The 20246-nt window shown below is 41.3% G+C and overlaps 1 protein-coding gene across 4 annotated transcripts in view; it reads left to right on the forward strand.

The window, feature by feature from the left end:
- LOC111146533 (pleckstrin homology and FYVE domain containing 2) overlaps nucleotides 1-20246 on the forward strand; it is a 71745-nt gene that overhangs the window by 28485 nt on the left and 23014 nt on the right. The window contains exons 1-2 of one of the 4 annotated variants that reach the window (XM_022502098.1): nucleotides 3807-3869; nucleotides 7465-7521. The gene's annotated coding sequence lies outside the window, so the exon portion shown is untranslated. Of the gene's footprint in view, nucleotides 1-3806; nucleotides 3870-7464; nucleotides 7522-10842; nucleotides 10941-12160; nucleotides 12380-20246 lie in introns of those variants that run through there. The other 3 variants (XM_022502099.1, XM_022502100.1, XM_022502101.1) reach the window with 3 other exon arrangements.

Genomic DNA, 20246 nt, shown 5'->3' on the forward strand with positions numbered 1-20246 from the left:
CTCACTGAGGTGATCCTGTGAGGCCTTGGTATGGAGAGTCCACACGTGCTTATGTGAGAGAAGGGCAGAGGGGGTAAAACAAGCAAGCCTGGTTCTCCAGGCTTCAAGTGGAGAAGTGAATCCAGAGATAGCAGGGGCAGTGTTGCTTGGAAAGAAAGAAGAGCCTTCAGCAGCCTGGGCCCGCAGAAGAGAAAAAAGAGGACCAGGGAGGCCTACCTCAGCCTCCCCACCACAGGTGTGGCCCCTGGGGGCTTCACCACAGACAGATGGAGGGGAAAGGGTGTCTGGTACCATGCTATTTACCAGTGCGTGACCTCCTTGCCTTTACTCCCTGCCCCCACATATGCTAGTAGCCATGTTTGGTGAAAGTGGCCTTTCCCGGTACTACATTTGTAGGTGTGCTTTACAGGAGCTAGTCCCAAGCAATTCATTATTCTATTACATTAGTTAGCTGTTGGCAGACCTGTCATATCATTTAAGAAAGCAGAGCTATTTTGGTGCTTGTACTCATGAGTCATCTCGCCAACTTGCTGTATATATTTTCTACCCCTGTTCTAGAATCACATTCTTTCATTCAGTGAATACAGGTGATAATGATGTTTTTACTTTCTCCTACATTCTTTTTTTCCTAAGATCAAAATAGCAACAAGAACCAAAAAGACAGATAAGGCTTTCTTCAACATCCCATGGGGATTTCTAAAACTCCCTTTGACACCCATGCTTCCACTTAGATCTGAAATTGCAAATAGGCTACTATAAATGTTCTTCTGAGATTTGCAATAAGCAGAAGTGTATACCCAGAAAGTCTTGCATTGGCAGGGAAATATCAAATCCTGTGCTCATCTTACCAAATAGCCAAGACTTCAAAAAATCCCTTTATGTGTTCCATAGATCTGCTTTGTCTGTCACTGCTACTGAAGTCTAAAAAGTTTGTCTTGAACACCTCAATATGTGTCAACCCCAAGAAGGCTGAAGGAGAGAGGGAAAAATACATGGTGACTCAAGAAAAGATAGATAGTGAGTGACGAGAAGACTGTCACATGTTTCATTCACTACACTCTTTCTGGAAGGTCTCCCTTGGCAACTTTTAAGTGTTCTGTCATCATTTCTTGGAGGCTTCTCTAGCTGTTCAAATGTGGTGAGAAGATGAGAAAACTATAATATGAAGGTAAGGGAGGGTCTGGCTCCACTGATGGGAACATGTTTCTCCATTTCCCCATTTTACATCAGCTTGAAACCCTCTCTCATTGACTCAGTCACCCTGCCTGGAGCTCTGTAGCATATTCTCCAAGGGACACACACACTTCCCCATTCATAGAACCACATCAGGAAGTTAAAAGCATAACTTTGACTCAAGGGGAATTTTTCTGTCCACATGTTTTCCAATACACGAGCTGTTGTGCTTCTGGTGAGGGTCTACACCGCGCCAAATTTATTCTCAGGGGCATTCAACCCAACTGCTCAACAGATTGTTGTTGTTGCTTGTCTTTTAAGTAAACTCCACACCCAACATGGGACTCAAACTCACCACCCAGAGATCAAGAGTTGTATGCTCTACCAACTCAGCCAGCCAGGTGCCCTTCAACAGATGATTTTGAGAGAAACTTGGACCTCAGAGAGCTTCCCACAGTCATTTGTCCAGGCAAATGGCTAAAATTACTGAAGTCTACAAGTCAACACTTAGGGAATGGCACGCCTCAACAGCTGATAATCTGGAATGTTCTCAACTTTTAAAAGAGGATGCAGATGGTAATTTTGTTCTTCAGCCCACAGCAGGGGCCCAGACATTTTGTGGAGACTGTTCTCAATACATCTTTTTTATTTTTAAAAACGTTTTGTTTATTTATTTGGCAGAAAGAGAGACCACAAACAAGGGGAGTGGCAGGCAGAGGCAGAGGGAGAAGCAGGCTCACCGATGAGCTGAGATCCAACGTGGGGTTCAATCCCAGGACCCTAGGACCATGACCTGGCCTGAAGGCAGACGCTTAACAACTGAACCACTCAGGTGCCCCTATTCTCAATACATCTTAGGCTCAGTTGAACATTATTTTGAAGTGAAAATACATGTATTTTAGGGAACCAAAAGTGACTTAAGGTGGCTGGATTACAGTGTTGCTATTAATTAGTAATAATTCGTCTCTTTGTTGATATCAACTGAAAATCCAATTTAGACTGATATAACAAAAGAAATTCATTGTCTCACCTAAAAGGCAAATGGTTGTTCAGGCCAGAGATGATTTAAGCTATTGATAAGTCTTGATGGGCTAAGGGTCTTATTTCTTTTCCTCTCTCTGTTTTGAGCCCAACAGCCCTGGGGTCATAGGATTCTTTGTTCACATCAGAAGGGGAGAGAACATCTTTTTCTTTAATTGTCAACGACAATTCCTGGGTTTACATTCCAGGAATGGGACCAATTCCTGGGTCTGGGAGTATGGGGTAGCATGCTGAGCAAAAGCCAGCTCATTTTTGGAGCTGAGAGTCAGTTGATATGCCTAAACCATTTTGCTAAGAATGGGGTAGAAATGGTTATGCAGAGGAAAATTGCGATATTGTTTTACCAAAAGACAAGTACATGGGTATAAGGAGGGGAAAACAAAACCAACATCCTTGGGACACCTGGGTGGCTCAGTTGGTTAAGTGGCTGCCTTTGGCTCAGGTCATGATCCCAGCGTCTTGGGATCGAGTCCTGCATCAGTCTCCTTGCTGTGCAGGGAGCCTGCTTCTCCCTCTGCCACTCTGTCTGCCTGTGCTCACTCTCTCTCTCTGACAAATAAATAAATAAGATCTTTTAAGAAACAAAATAAAACAAAACAAACAAACAAACAAAAAAACATCCTCTATTAAGTCTGTTAAGGGGAAAACTGTAAGCTCTCCAGAAAGGGAGGCTAAGGAGTCATAGTGAAAGACTGTGTTAAGGAGTCTGAACTTGACATTCTTTGAAGGGTTGTAATCGGCAATTTTCACCCAGCATCCACAGAAAGCTCTCCAGAGACATCTAATATCTAACAACCTTTTTAAAAATAAAGCTTTTTTGTGTGCAGTTGCAAGAGTTTGATGTCTGGTTAGTGAGTAGATGGATGCCCATTATCTTCCCCTTTGTAATTTTGTTATGTTTAGACTATTTCACGAGTAAAAAGTGGAAGTAATGTAAAGACATAGTAGACGTTACCAGCGCTTACCAATATGCCATTTTTTTCCTCCATCCCACACCCCAAGAAGCTACATTTCCTTGCTTGCCTCATGCTGACCAATAGGCTGTAAGTGAAAATGATACCTGTCTCTGGTCTGAGACAGCAAAACATCCTGGGCAAACGTTCAGTTCTGCCTCCCTTTTAGGGTGATAGTGATGGCCAGATCTTGAGACTGTAGAGCCACAAGAGCAAAGAAGCCTGCATCCCTGGGCCACTGCAAGGATGCCAGCTGCTTTGGAAAGTGGTCACAGATTCCGGTTGTTTTTTTCTGGGTGTCCAATCACTCCCAAACTTACTGGCTTAAAGCAATTATTTTCTGTTATCTCCCATGGTTCTGTGGGTGCTAGGTGGGCTCAGTTAGGCAGTTGTCACTAAGGGTCTCTCATACTATTGCAGACGGCCATTGACTGATGCTGCAGTCATCTGACCACTCATCTGAGCTGGATGTCCAAAATGGCGGGAATTGATGCTATCAGCTCGGAGCTCTGGCGCTGTCAACCACAGCACCTAAATGCCTTGGGCTTCGTACTGTATGGGTCTTGGGTTCTGAGAAGAAGCATCCCAAGAGCATGTGTTCCAAGAGACCCAGGAGGAGTCAAAAAGCTTCTAACAACTTGTCCTTGGATGTCCCATTTGGTCATTGCTGCCATATTCTATTGGTCAAGGCAAGTCACCAAGGTCAGTCCAACTTTAAAGCAAGAGAAATTAGACCCCTACACTTGATATAGGAAGTAGCGTATAGTATAGGAAGGAAAGGTATTGATAGTGATCATCTTTTCTTATCTACTGTGTCTGACTTACAGTGGACTTTGGATGAGCAAGAAATAATTTTATGTGATAAGCCACTGAAATTTGGAGGGTTGTTTGTTACCTTAGGATAAGCCTCACTTAAGCTATCAAACAGAATGGGAATTACAGAAAATATGAAAAAATCCAAAGAAAAATGACTATGATTAAACTTTCATGTATTTCCTTATCTTTTGTGCATATTTTTATATAGTTATCATACGATGTAGATAAGTTTAGTGTTTTTTCCACTTAGAATTATAATATAAATATATCCTTTTCCTATCCAGAAGTCTTAGTAAAGAATTTAAATTACTGAATAGTATTTCATTGACAAAGCACTCAACTGCTTCCAGATAGTCTATCTATGCTGCCATAAATATCTTTGTGCATAAAGTGTTATTTCTTTTTGACAGATTATATTCATTCATCTTTAGATCCCTGATTTTGAAAGGTTTTATCCTAATAAATTTCTTGACATCATCCCTACTTGTTTCCTTTGTGGACAATGCTCCAGTTTATATTTCCAGTCCAGCTCTCTCCACTTACTCTAGACTTGACATCACTACTTGTGATCAGTAATAGACATTTCAAGTATGTCAAATTATTCTTGATTTTCTCTCCACTTCTGAAATCAGCTCCTTTACTAGGCATTTTTATCTCAGTAAATGAAGCCACGATCTGCTCAACTGCTCAAGCCTAAAGGTGGGAGTTACTCTTCATTCCTCCCATTCTTTTGCCTTCTTGCAGTCAGTTAGCAAGTCCTACCAGTTTTATCTCCCAAATATACCTCGTTTGTCCATTTATTTCTTTCCAAGCTGCCTGCCTGGCCTCATCCGTCATTGTCTTCCCCTGAACTACTGCAGTGTTTAGCTGAGAGGTCTTCCTGCTTCCATTTTTGTCTTCGATTCGGAGTTAAATCTGTTGAAACTTTAAATCAGAGATTGTCACTCTCCTGCCTATAACCTAGTTCAGGCCCTTCTGGTTCAGGCCAGAACCCTCTGGCTTCTGTCTACCACAATTAGCTCTTAATACCTGCCCCTCTCCAGCCACATTGATCTTTCTAGTCTGAGTTCACTGTAAACTCTTTCTGCCTTAGGAACTTTGCATATGTTCCTTCTTGTCCTAGAACAGTTTTCCCTAGCTCTTCCGGGAGTTGCCTCTATTTAAAATAGCCAGTCACTTTCCATTAAATACGCTGTGATAGCTCCAGAACTTTTATACAAGGATAGTTTAGGGGCAATAATCTGGTTGAGAGTGTGTGATGGTGGGAGGGGCTAGTGGCAACTTTCAGCTAGGACTCTTGTCTTAAAGATGCATTTGCATAGCAACTTCCATGAGACTGAGAGACTATCAAATGTCTTCTCAAAGACCAGTGATAATGTTGGTGGGGTTGATGAATATTATGGGAATAAAACACCTCCCACCCTAAAGTCCTGGGTGATGTCATGGTACTTGCTATGTCTATTTCCTTTACTGAACTCATTACTATCTGCAATTATCTTATTATATGTGTTTTCTCCCTTTGCTAGAAGGTAGGCTCCTTGAAGACAGGGTTCTTGTCTGTCTTCCCTATGTACCCAATGCCACCCCCAACTCTAATAACAATACCTCATAGTAGTCAATGGATATTTTTTAATAAGTTAATAGAATTGCTTTATAAATAAATAGGACTGAGTTACTCTATCTTATATTTCCATCCCAACTTTATCCCCAACTAGATTTCCATGGATTATTTTGGTCTTCTAATCCACGACGTACATATCCGTATTTCTATACATATACACGACACTCCATTTCTGGAGAAGTATAATGTGTGTCAGGACTCTTCATGCAGGGTGGCAGAGGCTAGGAGAAAATAAAGTGAAGATGATATGAAAGAAAAATGACAGGAAAAGGGTTCAGTACTTGGAGAACATGAGAAGAAGACACTATATGGCAGAGGAGGTCATTCAGACCTTTGCATTATCATTAAAAATCTATTCCAGATAAAAATGTCCTTTCCAACAGGTTTGACCCCACACTTTAGAAATAGTCCTCTACACCACATCCTACAGTTTCTGGCTATGAGCCTGTGTCTCTTGACTGTGTTCCCTATTTCTTGGCTGGTTTGCCTGCCTTGCCACTCAGTTTCATTTCCAAATTCGGGTTTCCTTATGTGTGAGTCACAGTGCAGTAAACAGAGATTGCATGTGCCGAGACTCAAATGAGGCAGAACAGGACTACTGCTCTACAAGGAGTTTCTCCAGAGTGTTCTTGGTCCAACCACTTGGCCCCTCTTCTAGAACCAGAAGCCCTGCTGTGTCTGGCCAGGCCTGCCTGTCTGGCACCCACCAGTTCTGGGGGCTGAGCTTGGGCTAAGGACTGAAGCAACACGTGGGTGTGTGTGGGTGGAAGTCATAGACTGAGATGGGTGTTGGGGGCTGCTCCATACAGAGCAGAGGGAGACTAGGTGAGAAGAGCAGCTGGGTGGTTATAGCTAAATGATGGCTTGTTTTCACAGGATTTGTTCTGCTTGTGAACATTCCTTGTTTGTTGTCAATCTAGAATGTATAAAGGGTCGTCAGAGAGACACAAATACGGAGCAGGGACCTTTGCAAGAACTGGCCAGAAATCTATAAATCAGGAATGTCAAGAATTAATAGGCTATTTCCTTCCTTTACACATAAGTGATAGAATTTATATTTTATTAATAATTTCAACGCAAAAACCATTTACTACTACAACATTACCACCACATCCACTGTTTATTGAGTACCTACTATTTTCCAAGCACCTACTGTTTGCGATGAGCTTTGCCTTATATTATCCCCAATCTTTATCATCCTAGGATAGAGGGGATTCTTTTCCCATTTTTACAGATTTTACTAATAAGAAGATTGAGCAGAGCAGAACAGTTAAGCCTTTTACACAAGGTTATACAGCTAATAAGTTGGAGAATCAGAATTTGAACATAGATCTGACTCCAAACACTGAAAGTTTTTCTTTTTATTGGAAATGAATTTTTTTAAAGATTTTTATTTATTTATTTGACAGAGAGAGATCACAAGTAGACAGAGAGGCAGGCAGAGAGAGGGAGGGAAGCAGGCTCCCCGCTGAGCAGAGAGCTCAATGTGGGACTCGATCCCAGGACCCTGAGATCATGACCCGAGCCGAAGGCAGCGGCCTAAACCACTGAGCCACCCAGGCGCCCCTGGAAATGAATTTTTTAAATGAAATCATGCTTCAGTTTCTTCTCGTTACATGAAAGTATGAATGACCTATTTATACTAGTACTCCTAAAAAGTATATGGCTTTTTAGAATAGATTCTCTTGATAATATTTGGATTCCAAGTTTCTGTTGAATTTTGTTTAATTTGGCACCAACTTTGAAAAACATGTTACAGTATTCCAACTTTGTAGGTTCTGAACTTATTTTAAGCTAGTTTTATAGAAGGTGAACTTTTTCAATAACTGCTTGTTGATGTTAATGTTTTGTCATTTACAGGGTTAATGTAGAGGCATAAGGCATTTGTTGTACAATTCCACTCTACCGGCCGGGAAGGTAATGTACAAATAATTTAGGAATTTTCTAGAGAAGAAAGCAACCATTGTGCCTTTTTGTGTATGAGTACTTGAATATGATTTTTACCTCATTGAAAATTCACTGATGATTGTGCCTTCTGTTTTTTTAAATAAAACAATACATACTTGTTATAGAAGATTGGTAAAACACAAAGAAGGAAAAGAATTGTGCATAATCCTACCAAAGGTAAAGAATTAATATAGTTGTATATTTTTCATGTGTGTTTTATACAAAAGTTTGCATAGTTTACACGTAATTTACTACTCTACCTGGAACTTATTTCGGTATGGGGCGTTAAGCCTTATGTTTCTGGTAAGACAGAGATGAGCTTGAAACTAGTCCCTTAGTTTCCAGTATGACACATGGTGTCCCTGTTGGAAATACATAAACTTGGTTTGGAGCGAGGCAAATCCCTGATCAATTTATAACCACTGTTGAGAAAATTCACAAGATTCTTGATGTATACTAGATTCATATGTTAAAACTCCCAAGATCAACATCAAATTTCTGCCAAGAAAACTTAATTTTTTTAAATGTTAATAAGCTTCTTTGTTCAAATTTAAATGTCAGTGTTTGATTGTAAGGTAAGATAGCCTGACAGATGGTTAAAAGAGCAGTAGTCTGGGAAATACAATTTACAATAAGTCTTTTAAGAAATGAATTAAAATTCCTTCCAGAAAGCTTCTCAACTCCCCTAGCTTTTCCAAGAGACGTGTGCAATATATATTTTTCTTTCTGCATGGATTTCATTTCTTAAAGCAGTTTTAGATTCAGAGCAAAACTGAGGGGAAAGTACAGAGAGTTCCATAAAACTCCTACCCCCGCCCCCACAAACAAGCACACCCTCCCCCACTATAAGCATCCCACGTCAGAGTGGCACATTTATTACAATCAGTGAGTCTACACTGACACGTCCTTATCACCCATAGTCCATAGTATATGTTAAGGTTCACTCCTAGTATGCTACATTCTATTACTTTTAACAAATATATAGTGACATGTGTCCATGAGTATGGTATTGTACAGAATAGTTTCACTGCCCTAAAAATCCTGTTTATCCCTCCCTTTCCCCTAATGCCTAGCAACCACGGATCATTTTACTGTCTTACAATATTTTTAAAAGAACTTTCTATGTCATTTTATTGGGAAATGTTTCTAAATGATCTTCTAAGAGCTGACTATAAGGCTCTCAGATTAAAATGCCTAGAACTGTATTTCCAGGAGTCATGGGGGCCTTCCTGCTCTAAAGCAAAAAGTACTTTCCCCTCAGTTTTGCTCTGAATCTAAAACTGTACAGAATAAAACTTTGGAAGAGTGCCTCTCACACGACACAAATGGATTTTGGTGGAGCTTGGCATCATTTTATGGTGGAGACAATGGCCGAGACTGGATTGTGCTGGGCTTTACAGGACCTGTGATGATCTGGCATTTTGTTCTAAGTGAAATAGAAATGTTCCTACTCCATGTGGATTTGGGCAAATGAGAGAAAGGCCTCTGCTCCTCGAAGCATTTCTATCTTGCTGGAAAATTGTTGTAAAATAGTTTTAGCAGAACAAGGCACTTCTTTGAAATCTGCCAGAGGATATTTGTAATAAATACAAAATCTACAATGCCCCAATGTGAAAGGCACTCTTCCAAAGTTTTATTCTACTACAACCTGTACAACTGTATATGGCAGCCTCTGTGGGGAGCCATGGAAGGCTTGCTGCGTGGGTAAGTGGTACAGTCCTGTGTTGTCCCTGTGTGGAGGGGTCACCAGGAGAGGAGAGGAGTTTAGATGAAGTGTTTTAGAAGAAGATCCGACGATATTTAGGAAGGAAGTAGGAAAGAGGATGAGACGGTTGGTGGCAACTCATCAGACTTGAGGGTGGGAGTGCAATTTCACTGAGATGGGCACAACTAGAAGACCAGGGGCTTCAGAAAGAAGAAATGGAGGAGTAAGTAAAAATCCTGGTGTTTTCCAGCTCTCCTTGAATGCTCTGCTTTCAACTAAAAGTTCACCAAACTCTTTGTCTTTTCCCAAATTAATACCTTGAAAAACTTACCCATTAAAATCAAGGACGATAATACGATCTTTGCCTTTCAGGTTTATCCAATTTATCAAATTCAATTATTGAGTTTATCGAAACTCAAGTTTTACCAACATTTTCAAGTTCCTCTATGTTTCAGGGACTCTGCCACAGACTTTACACACCTTATCTCATTTCCTCTGCTCAGCAATCTGTGAGGTAGTTCCTATTTTTATCTTCATTTTACAGAGGAGATGTGAAGCTCAGAGAGAGATCTTATCACTCAATTTGAACATGGTACGGTGGTTACAGGTATCAGGCATGAGTTGATCCTATTGCCTTAGACCCTTGTTTATGTCAGCTTTGTCAGTGCTATCCAATAGTACTTTCTGCAACATATTTTATATCTGCATTGTCCAGTAGTCATGTGGCTATTAAGTTCTTAAAATGTGGTGCAACTAAGGAACTGAATTTTTAATAACTACATGTGGTTAGTGGTTACCATATTTGTTGGTGCAACTCTAAATCAGTGGAGTCCAAATTGGGTTACACACAGCCCACGGAGGAGACAGAACATGCAGAGTAGAGAAAGAAAACTCACACAATGTTTTAAATAATTATTTCTGATTTTTTGTGTGTATGTTTTATAATGTACCTAATATATTAGTTATATAATAATAGATGTGTGTGTATATGCACACTATATATTGTATCTACTATTACATGTGTAATTAATATCTATTATATACAATAGTTTTTATCTAACACTTACATAGCACTTACCATGTACCAGGCACCATGCTTTACAAATATTAACTCATTTAATCTTCATAATGATATGTGAGGTAGATGCTTTCATTATAGTCCTTTTGGCTTCTAAGTCCATGCCTTTTAGGATAAACTAAGTAAGTATATTGGGAGGGGAGTGTGGGCAAACATTTTTACTGATGACTGAGTGACCAAAAATGTTCTGTGACAATTGCTGTAGGCTAGACATAGCAACTCCTAACCTCAAAATTTAAAAAGATTTTGGGTGATCAAGCCTACCTTTTTTCACTGATGAAATGTTGCTTTGCATGTAGAGAAGGCGGAGGCTGAAGGAAGGTGCCGGTAGGGTGATGGTTCAAACAAGTGTCCCGTGAACATTGTCCTTGTCTATAGAGACAACTATAACTAACACATGTGAAGATTTGTGTGATGGGGATACTGTAAGTTTCCCTGTTTAAAAAAGTTCATCCTTGCTAGTTTTGTTCTAGTTACTAATTAAAAAAAAATTTTTTTTGTTTCTGAGACATTGAAATAGGGGAGGATGGGAGCCGAAGACCTAGAGGAGGTAGAATCCCAGATAGAAAGCGGATCAGAAACAAGACTTGCTCCTCCTGTTCCTTGGTGGGTGCTCATTTACGCGCAGCTTGGGTGCTGGCGGCTCTAATTCGAGAAACATCAAACAAAGGTTAAATATCCTTGAAATAATAGACCAATGGAAAAGATAAAATTTACCCAAATCTAATTTTCACCTAAACACTTTTTGTGTGGAGTATGCAGTCCCCTTTCCCCATTCCTTGGCCATTTCGGACAGCTTGGTATCTCTCCACGTACCCACCAACGCGCTGAACAGTTGCTGCGGTATGAGGAAGGGCAGATTTAACCTTATATACTATCATTACCGTTTCCAAGTATGTGAGGTAGGTAGATGAGGTTTTGCAGCGTCAGGGCAAAGTTCTGGTAAGACCGGAGTTCTTTTTTTTTTTTTTTTTTTTTTTTTTTTTAAAGATTTTATTTATTTATTTGACAGACAGATCACAAGTAGGCAGAGAGGCAGGCAGAGAGAGAGGAAGGGAAGCAGGCTCCCTGCTGAGCAGAGAGCCCGATGTGGGGCTCGATCCCACGACCCTGAGATCATGACCTGAGCCGAAGGCAGCGGCTTAACCCACTGAGCCACCCAGGCGCCCAAGACCGGAGTTCTAAGGCAGGCAATAAAGTCTTGCATTTAAAGGGCCGTGCAGAGACCGCGGGGTGTATGTGTTGCAACCGCAGCTCTTTCAGTTTCAAGAGGTGGGGGTTTCAGGGAAAGCAAATGAAAGGTGTGACGGGCAAGAAAGTCGCGCTAACTGGGAGTAGCAAACAGACGTCTGCCCGCACGCCTTTGGGCATCTAACATCCAAAAAGCCTTTCTTTCCCGCAGAAAGTTCTTGAGTTGCCTGGGGATGCCCGTTCGGTGGGTGGGGAAAGGCAACCCAACCTTCCTTCCATTCTTCCGAAAAAACCCTCGTAATGAGATGAACAATCCTTTCCAAAGGATTGCCAAGAGCCAGGAACACCAGGTGAAACGTCCCACGCTTACCCAACAGATGCCAGTGCGCGCATCCACAGAGTGAGCGAAGGAACCTACTCTCCGTCCCCGCTGCCTAGGTGGGTGTGGCCTTCGCTGAGGCCCCTCCCCCTCGAGCACGTCGCGCGGGGCCGCACGGGCGGGGCGAGGGAACAAGCAAGAAAGGGCGGGGAGTGAGTCTTGTGGGTGTGCTCGTGCCCGAGTGCTCGCGCCTGGCGTGTGGGCGGCGGCGCGCTCGTGCACGCGCAGGGGAGAGACCAGCCCAAGCGGCCGTTGTGGGGTTCCACTGGAGGGGCGGGGGAGTCACCTGCGAGCGGCGGTGCCGGCCGGCCGCCTGCCCGCCCGCCCGCCGCGTCCGGATCGCGCCGGCTGCGCGGGGCCGCTGTCTGCACACACCCTGGGAGGCTGGGGCGGACGAGCAGGCAGAGTCCGCGACCGGCGCCCGGGACGAGAAGGAGTCGGACCTTCGCCGCCGCCGCCGCCCGTGCCCGCTTGGGTAGGTGAAGCCCGAGGCTGGTTGTGCGCCGGTCCCTCGAGGGCCGGGAGAGGAGAAGCGAAACTTTCTGGCGCTTCCCCCGAAGTCCCCGGGCCGTCTGCGGCGCGGGGAGGTGTCGTCGTCGCGGGCGGCGGCCGACGCCATGTTGGGGTCTGTGAGAAACGGGGCGCTCCGGGCCGCTCCCCGAGCGCTGGGGCTGGCCTGCGGACGCCGGGAGCCAGCCGCGCCCGCCCGCAGAACACCGCCGCCTGCGCCCGCGGGCTCCGGGGCTGTCCGGAGGGTCCGCGCTGGCGCCTGCCGGGTCGGCGGGGCCGCGGACCGCGGGGCCGGAGACGGGCGGAGGCGCCAAGGGGGTCCCCAGGTCGAGCGAGAAGTTGCGGGGCACGAGGGCTGGGGTCCCGTTCGCGGCCAGTGGAGTCTCAGGGCCCCATCGTCTTTCTTTCCAAAAAGTTTGAGGGGTCTGGGCATTAGGGAAGTTGTGAGTTGAACGGCGTATTTTTATGTGACTCAGGGCAAAAAATGGCACCGCAGAATTTGTTCTGATGGAAGCGTTGGCTCTAACGCGTTTATTTAGAGCCTTTTAAAGTTGTATGGTCTTCGGCCGAATTTATTTTTCCTTTTTAAAAAATTCCCGAGGTCCGAGAGCTTGCTGCTCATGTTGCTTGAATTCCCTTGTGTGTTCTTGCATTATAGCAATAACTCGTGAGTGTGCGGTGGAAATGGTAGTATTAAGGTTACACATAACTAAGCCCTTTTGTAATTCATGGACTCACAAAGTGTGTAAGTTGATAAATACCTTCTTTGTTGTGATTTAGTACGTTACAGGAGAGATTTACTAAAAACAGACTTAGGAACTTTGACAGACTTAAAGGCATGTGTCTTAAGGTGAAGTAATCTTGACCTTACGAAGATTTTTTTCTTCTCTTTGTTTTTTTAAAGGTGAGTGTCTGCCTTTTGAGCATTCACCCTTTTTTCTGTACTGTAGTAGCTCACGGGGTCCTCAGGTTAATTCAGTATTAAGGAAGGCTTCTATTTTTAATCTCTTCAGGTCTTGACAGAGCTGGAGGTGAATGGTATTAGGTTTCTCTACTTAATTGGAAAGCACATCCTATCGCCTCAAAACACAAAAGTGGTGTACTAACCCAAGGGATCAAAAAAGATTCAGCCCGAATTACCCCAATCCATGAATGTACATTGATGTGTTTAATAAAGGCATCTTAGCTTTAAAATTCTGTTAAATGAACTGAAGGGGCTCTTAACCACAAATAGGATGAGCCCTAAAACATTTCTTGGAGAATTTCTCTTCTTAATCTAGAGGTAATGATAGTTTCTGCTCAGATTTGGCTGCTAATTTCCTTAGTTCTTAAATCCTGTTTGTTTTGCTCCATTGTCAAGTAAACACCATTATACACATTTGTTTTTCTGGATGAAGAGTTCACCTAGGAATGAGGTGACTTAACTAATTCATAAGTCTTGCAGCCAAACTGGTATTTAACTGAGGTCTTTATGATTCTGAAGCCTTCGTGTTTTTTCTATAGCATTAACTTTGTAGGATACCGAACTCCTGTCATGGAGCAGTCTCTGTCCACCTTGTTTCCTCTGTCTTTGCTGCTCTTGCTGATTTTAGTTCCTCAGTAAATTTTTTTCCTAGAGAGCTGATTTACAAGGGTTCTTGTAGTGAAATTTTCACTTGAGTCTATACTTTTTGAAACCTTCTCTGTGCTGTTCTCCTTATCCTATCCCCTTTCTCTCCCCAAGAATAATTAACTTATCCCATTGCCATCCAGTAAATACTACACTGATCTGTCATGGTACCTCCTTGACTAAATAGCCATTGCATGATTGACCTCTTCATCCCCAGTATGCAGAGAACATAGCAGATGCTCAGGAAAGGCTTGAATGGATGAGGGCACATCTGTTCCTTGTAAATATACTTCATAAATTTCTTATTAAATTGCCCTTCCCAGGGGAACCTGGGTGGCACATTCGGTTAAGCATCCAACTCTTGGTTTTGGCTCGGGTCATGATCTCAGGGCTGGGGGCTCCACAGTCAGAGCCAAGTGTGTTTGAGAGTCTTTCCCTCCCCTTCTGCCCCTCCTCCTTCTTTCTGTGCTCCCTCAGGAGCGCGCACACTCTCCCGCTCTCTCTCAAATAAATAAGATAAAAAATAAAATAAATTGCCCTTTCCATGGGCATAGAAGTTCAATCTTCTCTAATACTTTTTTGGGTGGGGAGAAGAATGTTTATCTTGTTAACTAAGTAAATTTAGGCCTGGAGATACAGAACTTGAATGTTTATGAAATTTCTAAGTAGATAATGGTATAATCAGCAAAGAAACAGCAATGTGGCAACAAAAGAGTAATAATCATAATTTTAAAGTGATTGAATTTATTTGTACTAGGTGGAAATAGAGGTAATTCCTTATAAATTTGACGGTCATGTTTATACATTTAAGCTCTTTGATAGAGCAACTCTCATTATTCTGTCAGTTATTTTGTCAGAATTATCTTAGGATTTTGGTTTAGAATGCCTTACTTAATGGAAAGCATATAAAAATTGCTTTTCTATTATAAGCTTATCTATGAGAACCAGCTTTGTATACCAGCTGCATGCTTAATAGCAGTGTTCTTGTTGGCTTAGCTGAATAAAGTATACTTCATAGATATACTTGCAGAGTGCTGTGTCAGGTCGCAAACCTCTCTAGGTAAAGGTGTTTACTAATTATATAATGAAATTACTGTAGAATTTGGGGTTAAATCTTTGCACCCCCCCCCCCAAATAACTTTCCCTCCATTAATTACACACTAGTGTGCCTAATTTGTAAGGTTCTAGGAAGGAAGAGAAGGCATTCGAGTAGTTACTGTGAGTGCTAGAGAAAGTAGGTTGCGTGTGGGGTGGACTGGAACAAACATATCCGTAGCTGTACTCCTTACTGGCCTGTGACTCTAGAACAAGTTGCTTCATTTCTCTTAGTTTCACAGGATTCATTTATGAAATGAACACAGCTATTTACCTCAAAGTGTTGTGAGGATTTACGAAAATATGTTTGTGGAAGTGCCTGGTGCATGATACTCAGTAAGTTGTATTAGCAAATGAACAAAGTGATTGTCATTTACATAGAATCATAGAATTTTTAAAGGAAGCAACTTTTAGGGACACCTGGGTGGCATAGTTGGTTGAGCATTCGACTTTTGTTTTTGGCTCAGATCTGATCTCCTGGTGGTAAGATCCACCCTAGGTGGGGCTCCCAGCTCACCATGGAGTCTGCTTGAGACTCTCTCTCCCTCTGCTCCTGCTCATTCCTGTGTTCTCTCTCAATTAAATAAATCTTAAAAACAAAACAAAAAAAAGTAAGCAGCAGTTAGAAATATGTATTTTAGTTCTCAACCTTGGATGCACATTAGAATTCCGTGAGGAACTTATTAAAAATGATTCCTGAGCTCCACCCTGGAACCCTAGAACCAAGTAAGAATTGCTGGGTTTGGGGTCAAAGCATAGGTAGTTTTGCCTGTTGTTTGTTTGTTTGTTTGTTTGTTTTTTAAACACCCATGATTTTAATGTGTAGTCAAGGTTGAGAATCACTGATAAAATTCACTCTGCCATTTCCTTAGTCTCTTCGTTTTGTGGTTGAATAAAGTACAGAGACAGGTTAAGTACCCCCCAAATTCCTATCAGACTACAAAGAATATATCTGAATCAAGGAAAGTAAAGTATATAAAGGTTACAGTACAGTTATAATCATTTCAGACCAGAAAGGTGGGCCACATTTGTAAGTAACTACAGTTGACTTACTCCAGTGACCCTCACCGCCACTCTGCATTAGCAACCTCCACGGATGGCCCAGTTATTTAACCTTGTCATCATTTTGAACTGCCTCAGATCTTAAACTAACGAGGTGGTGATTCAAGAGCCCATGTTTCTGTTTTCCATCATACCTGATGAACCAGCTTTTTGTCCTCATTATCTTCACCCAGGCTGTTCGTTTTCTACCTTTCCAGTGCTGAACCTTATAGTTCATATTCTGTGAACTCACTAGCACCTCATATTCCTCTCCTTGACCTTTGCTGTATATAGCTGGTCGATTCTCAACTTGTAAATACCACTGTTTCCTTTTTCTGCCTAGCACTCCTGAAAAAAGTCACAGCTTTGGTGACTGTTGATTTGTTTTCCAGCTGCCTGTGTACTAGCTGCTTTCTAATCCTTTTCTCATCCCCAAGTTGACTCATTTTCTCTGTTGTGTTTTCAGTCTAACTCAGATTATTAACCACAATCTTGAAATGCTTGACTCTTAGGATGAACTTGCTTCTAAAATGATTAAGATTTTGTGATGTGAATTTTCTATTTTCTCCTTTGCATTAACTTTTTCGTCTTTTTTTCTTTTCTTTTTTTTTTTTTTTAAAGATTTTATTTATTTACTTGACAGACAGAGATCACAAGTAGGCAGAGAGGCAGGCAGAGAGAGAGGAAGGGAAGCAGGCTCCCTGCTGAGCAGAGAACCCGATGTGGGGCTCGATCCCACGACCCTGAGATCATGACCTGAGCCGAAGGCTGCGGCCCAACCCACTGAGCCACCCAGGCGCCCTCTTTTTTTCTTTTCATTTTTGTAAGTGGAATTATACTTCTTTATGTTTGTTTCATTTAAATAATAGTTGGGGAAAAATTATAAAGATCTTTATTGTTCATTTTTTATCAATTGTATCTGTAATTTTGCATTTTTTACACATATTTTTCTACATGTTCTTCTTTACATCTTATTACTTAATCAGTAAGTATTTTTTGTCTATGAGAGAATATGTGTTGGGGGCCTGGGTTGCTCAGTCAGTTAACGTTAAGCTTAAGCCTTTACCTTGGGCTCCGGTCATGATCCCAGGGTCCCATATCAGGCTCCCTGCTTAGCAGGGAGTCTGCTTCTCCCTCTGACCTCCCCCCCCCCCATCTTGTGCTTACTCGCTTGCTCTCTCTCATTCACTCACTCTCTCTCGGAGAGATAATAATAATAAATAAAATAAAGAAATAATAAATAAAGAAATAATAAATAAAATCTTTTAAAAATATATGTGTTCATTATAAAAATTATTAGGCAACGTAAAAATATTTTATCCTGGTACTTAGAGACGACGAGTACTAAATTTTTGGTGTGTATCTTTCCAGACTTAAAAAAAAAAAAAGTTTCTATTATATATGCTGTTTAGAAATCTTTAATAACTGCCTTATTTAACAAACTTTCACATTAAATATTAATCTCTGTTCTCTCAAGAACTGTCGAAAAATCATTATATGGATGTGCCATAATTTACATAACGAGGCTTCTATTGTTGAACGCTTGGGTTATTTCTGGCTTTTCAGCATTATTAAGACAAAGCTAGAGTGTACTGTATGTGAATAACTTTGTACAATGGTCTTTTTTTTGCATATGTTCTTGGAAATAGAATTCTTGTGTAAACTTTCTAGAGTGCTTCTGATGCCAAAAATGGCACTTAGAAAAGTTGTTTCGGTGAATTCTGTGAAGAATTAGTGCCCATTTCCCCCACATCTTAGGTGAATAATACATCATTTTTATTTTTATTTCTTTGATTAGCACTGAGAACCAACATTATTCCATTTACTGGTCATTTTTATTTGTTGTTTTGGAAATTGTATCTCATCCATTTTTCTTTGGGGATATTTTCCTTTTTTTTCTTTTGATTTAATTATATGGGCCTTTTTTATAGTAAAAATGTTGACCCTTTGTCATATGTTACAAATATTTTTCTTAAACTTTAATGCTTTTTTCCCTTCATTGTTGCAGTTTTAAAATTTTTTGTGGTAAAATATCTTCTTTTAAGACATTTGGCTTTTTCATGGTATATATAATAACCACTCCTTTCTATGGCTAGAAATTTAGGTTCTGTTTTTCACTATTAGACTTAATGCCAGAGGGAAAACTTTTTACGCACAGCATGTGTGCCCTTCCCCCAACCCCCACAAGAGTTTCTTTCTCAGGATAAATTTCTGTGGTTAAAAATGCCAGGGTTAAAGGGCAGTGCTTTCTGAAGCATTTTATTATTATACATTACCATTAGTCCTCAATTTTTCCACGTGTTTCACTGCTATTTGTGACTTTTGGCACAATCAGGTTATTTAGTCTCTGAGACTTGTGAGACACGTGAAATCGTGTTGAAAAGGTACTTTGTGCTCTCCTTTCTCCCCTTCTCTCTTCTTTTGCTTGTCTCTTGCTTTCTAAAGTAGGTGTTCCCTTAAGTTCAGTCCTTTGACTTCCGTCTTCCACAGCATCAACCGCATCTCTATATGAATGACTACTTAGTCTTTTTCAGTCCTGGAGCTCCCTTCTCATCCTAGCATTTGTGTTTGTCTTGTGGATACCCTGAATGTACTTCAAGATGAGTATGTCCTAAACTGATGTCTTCTTCCTCCCCAAGCAAACCTAGCATCTACCAATGACTTATGCTTAGACCTTTGAAGTTATCTTGCACTCACTTTTCACCCATATATTCAGTTGGTTTCTAAATCCTATTTTCTATACCTCCTAAGTCTCTCTTCCCCTTATTATTTCAGCTGTCAATTATTGTGACTCAGGCTTTTGTTACCCTCTGGGTTTTTGTTTTGTTTTGTTTGCCTTCAATCTAACTTAAGTAGTCTCTCCAGTCATCCTGCCTACTGCTTTTGTGTACTGATTAACCTTTTCCTATTTGAAAGCCTGTCTTCCTGTTGCCTGTATAATAAAGTCTAAACTCTTTAGTCTGATGCTTATTTTCCTTTGCAGTTTGGCTCTTCTCTATCTCACCAGATTTCTCTTCTGCCACCATACTTTCTCCTGGCCCTACCTGCTCCAGCCTGGGCTCACCTGTTTCTTCTCTGAGGAATATGTTTGTACACCATTACTCCCTGTATCTCTCCCTCTCCCCCCAAATAGTTTGACCTACCACTTTTGCTTTATGGCCCAGCTTGAATTTCTAGTCATATTAGAGTTTTCTAGATGTTCCCCCTGGCCACAGTTACCTCCCAACTAAACACTTTGGCCCTGGGCTTCATCACTCTTATTTATTTTTTTAATGTTTTTGGTTTGTTTCTCCTCTGCTCCTTAAACTGAATGCACAGATTTAAATTAATCATATTCCTTAGTTCATAGCGTACTACATGGGTACCAAACTCTTTTCTTTTGTTTTCTTCTTTATCATTTATTCCTATCACTCTCTTTCCTATAGACACATACCCTAATGTATAACACATGAATTACATAGTTTTATGTATATAAACTTGGATTTTTATATTATTTATAAACTTGTCTTTCTCCTTCGCAGAGATTGTTAGTTTGAGTACTTCTATCTTTTTATTAATACTTTGTACAGAGTAAGAGGTCAGTAAATGTTTACTGCTACTTCAACAAATTTATGGAAAATTAGTATTGCTCTTACCAGCTTCGCTATTGCCTAGACCAAGAACCTGTGGATTTATTTCAGCTTCATTCTTCCAATTCTGGTTAGTTATAGCAGTCCTGAACCTGATTGCTATTCTTTTCCTGTTGCAAACATCACTCTTAACAACTCATCAGACCATTCTTTCCAAAAGCTCAGAAAGAACTCTTCAAGAACCAAAATCTGTTCTATTTTTTTTCCTCCCCTGTTTTTCTACTAAATAACTCCCTCTGGCTAGATGTACATGCATCTGTACATGTGACTTTTTTTTTTTTTTAAGATTTTATTTATTTATTTGACAGACAGAGATCACAAGTAGGCAGAGAGGCAGGCAGAGAGAGAGGAGGAAGCAGGCTCCCTGCTGAGCAGAGAGCCCGATGTGGGGCTCCATCCCAGGACCCTGAGACCATGACCTGAGCCCAAGGCAGAGGCTTTAACCCACTGAGCCACCC

This window comes from Enhydra lutris, unplaced genomic scaffold, assembly GCF_002288905.1.
Source record: "Enhydra lutris kenyoni isolate GAN:26980312 unplaced genomic scaffold, ASM228890v2 scaffoldscaffold14, whole genome shotgun sequence".
NCBI lineage: Eukaryota > Metazoa > Chordata > Mammalia > Carnivora > Mustelidae > Enhydra > Enhydra lutris.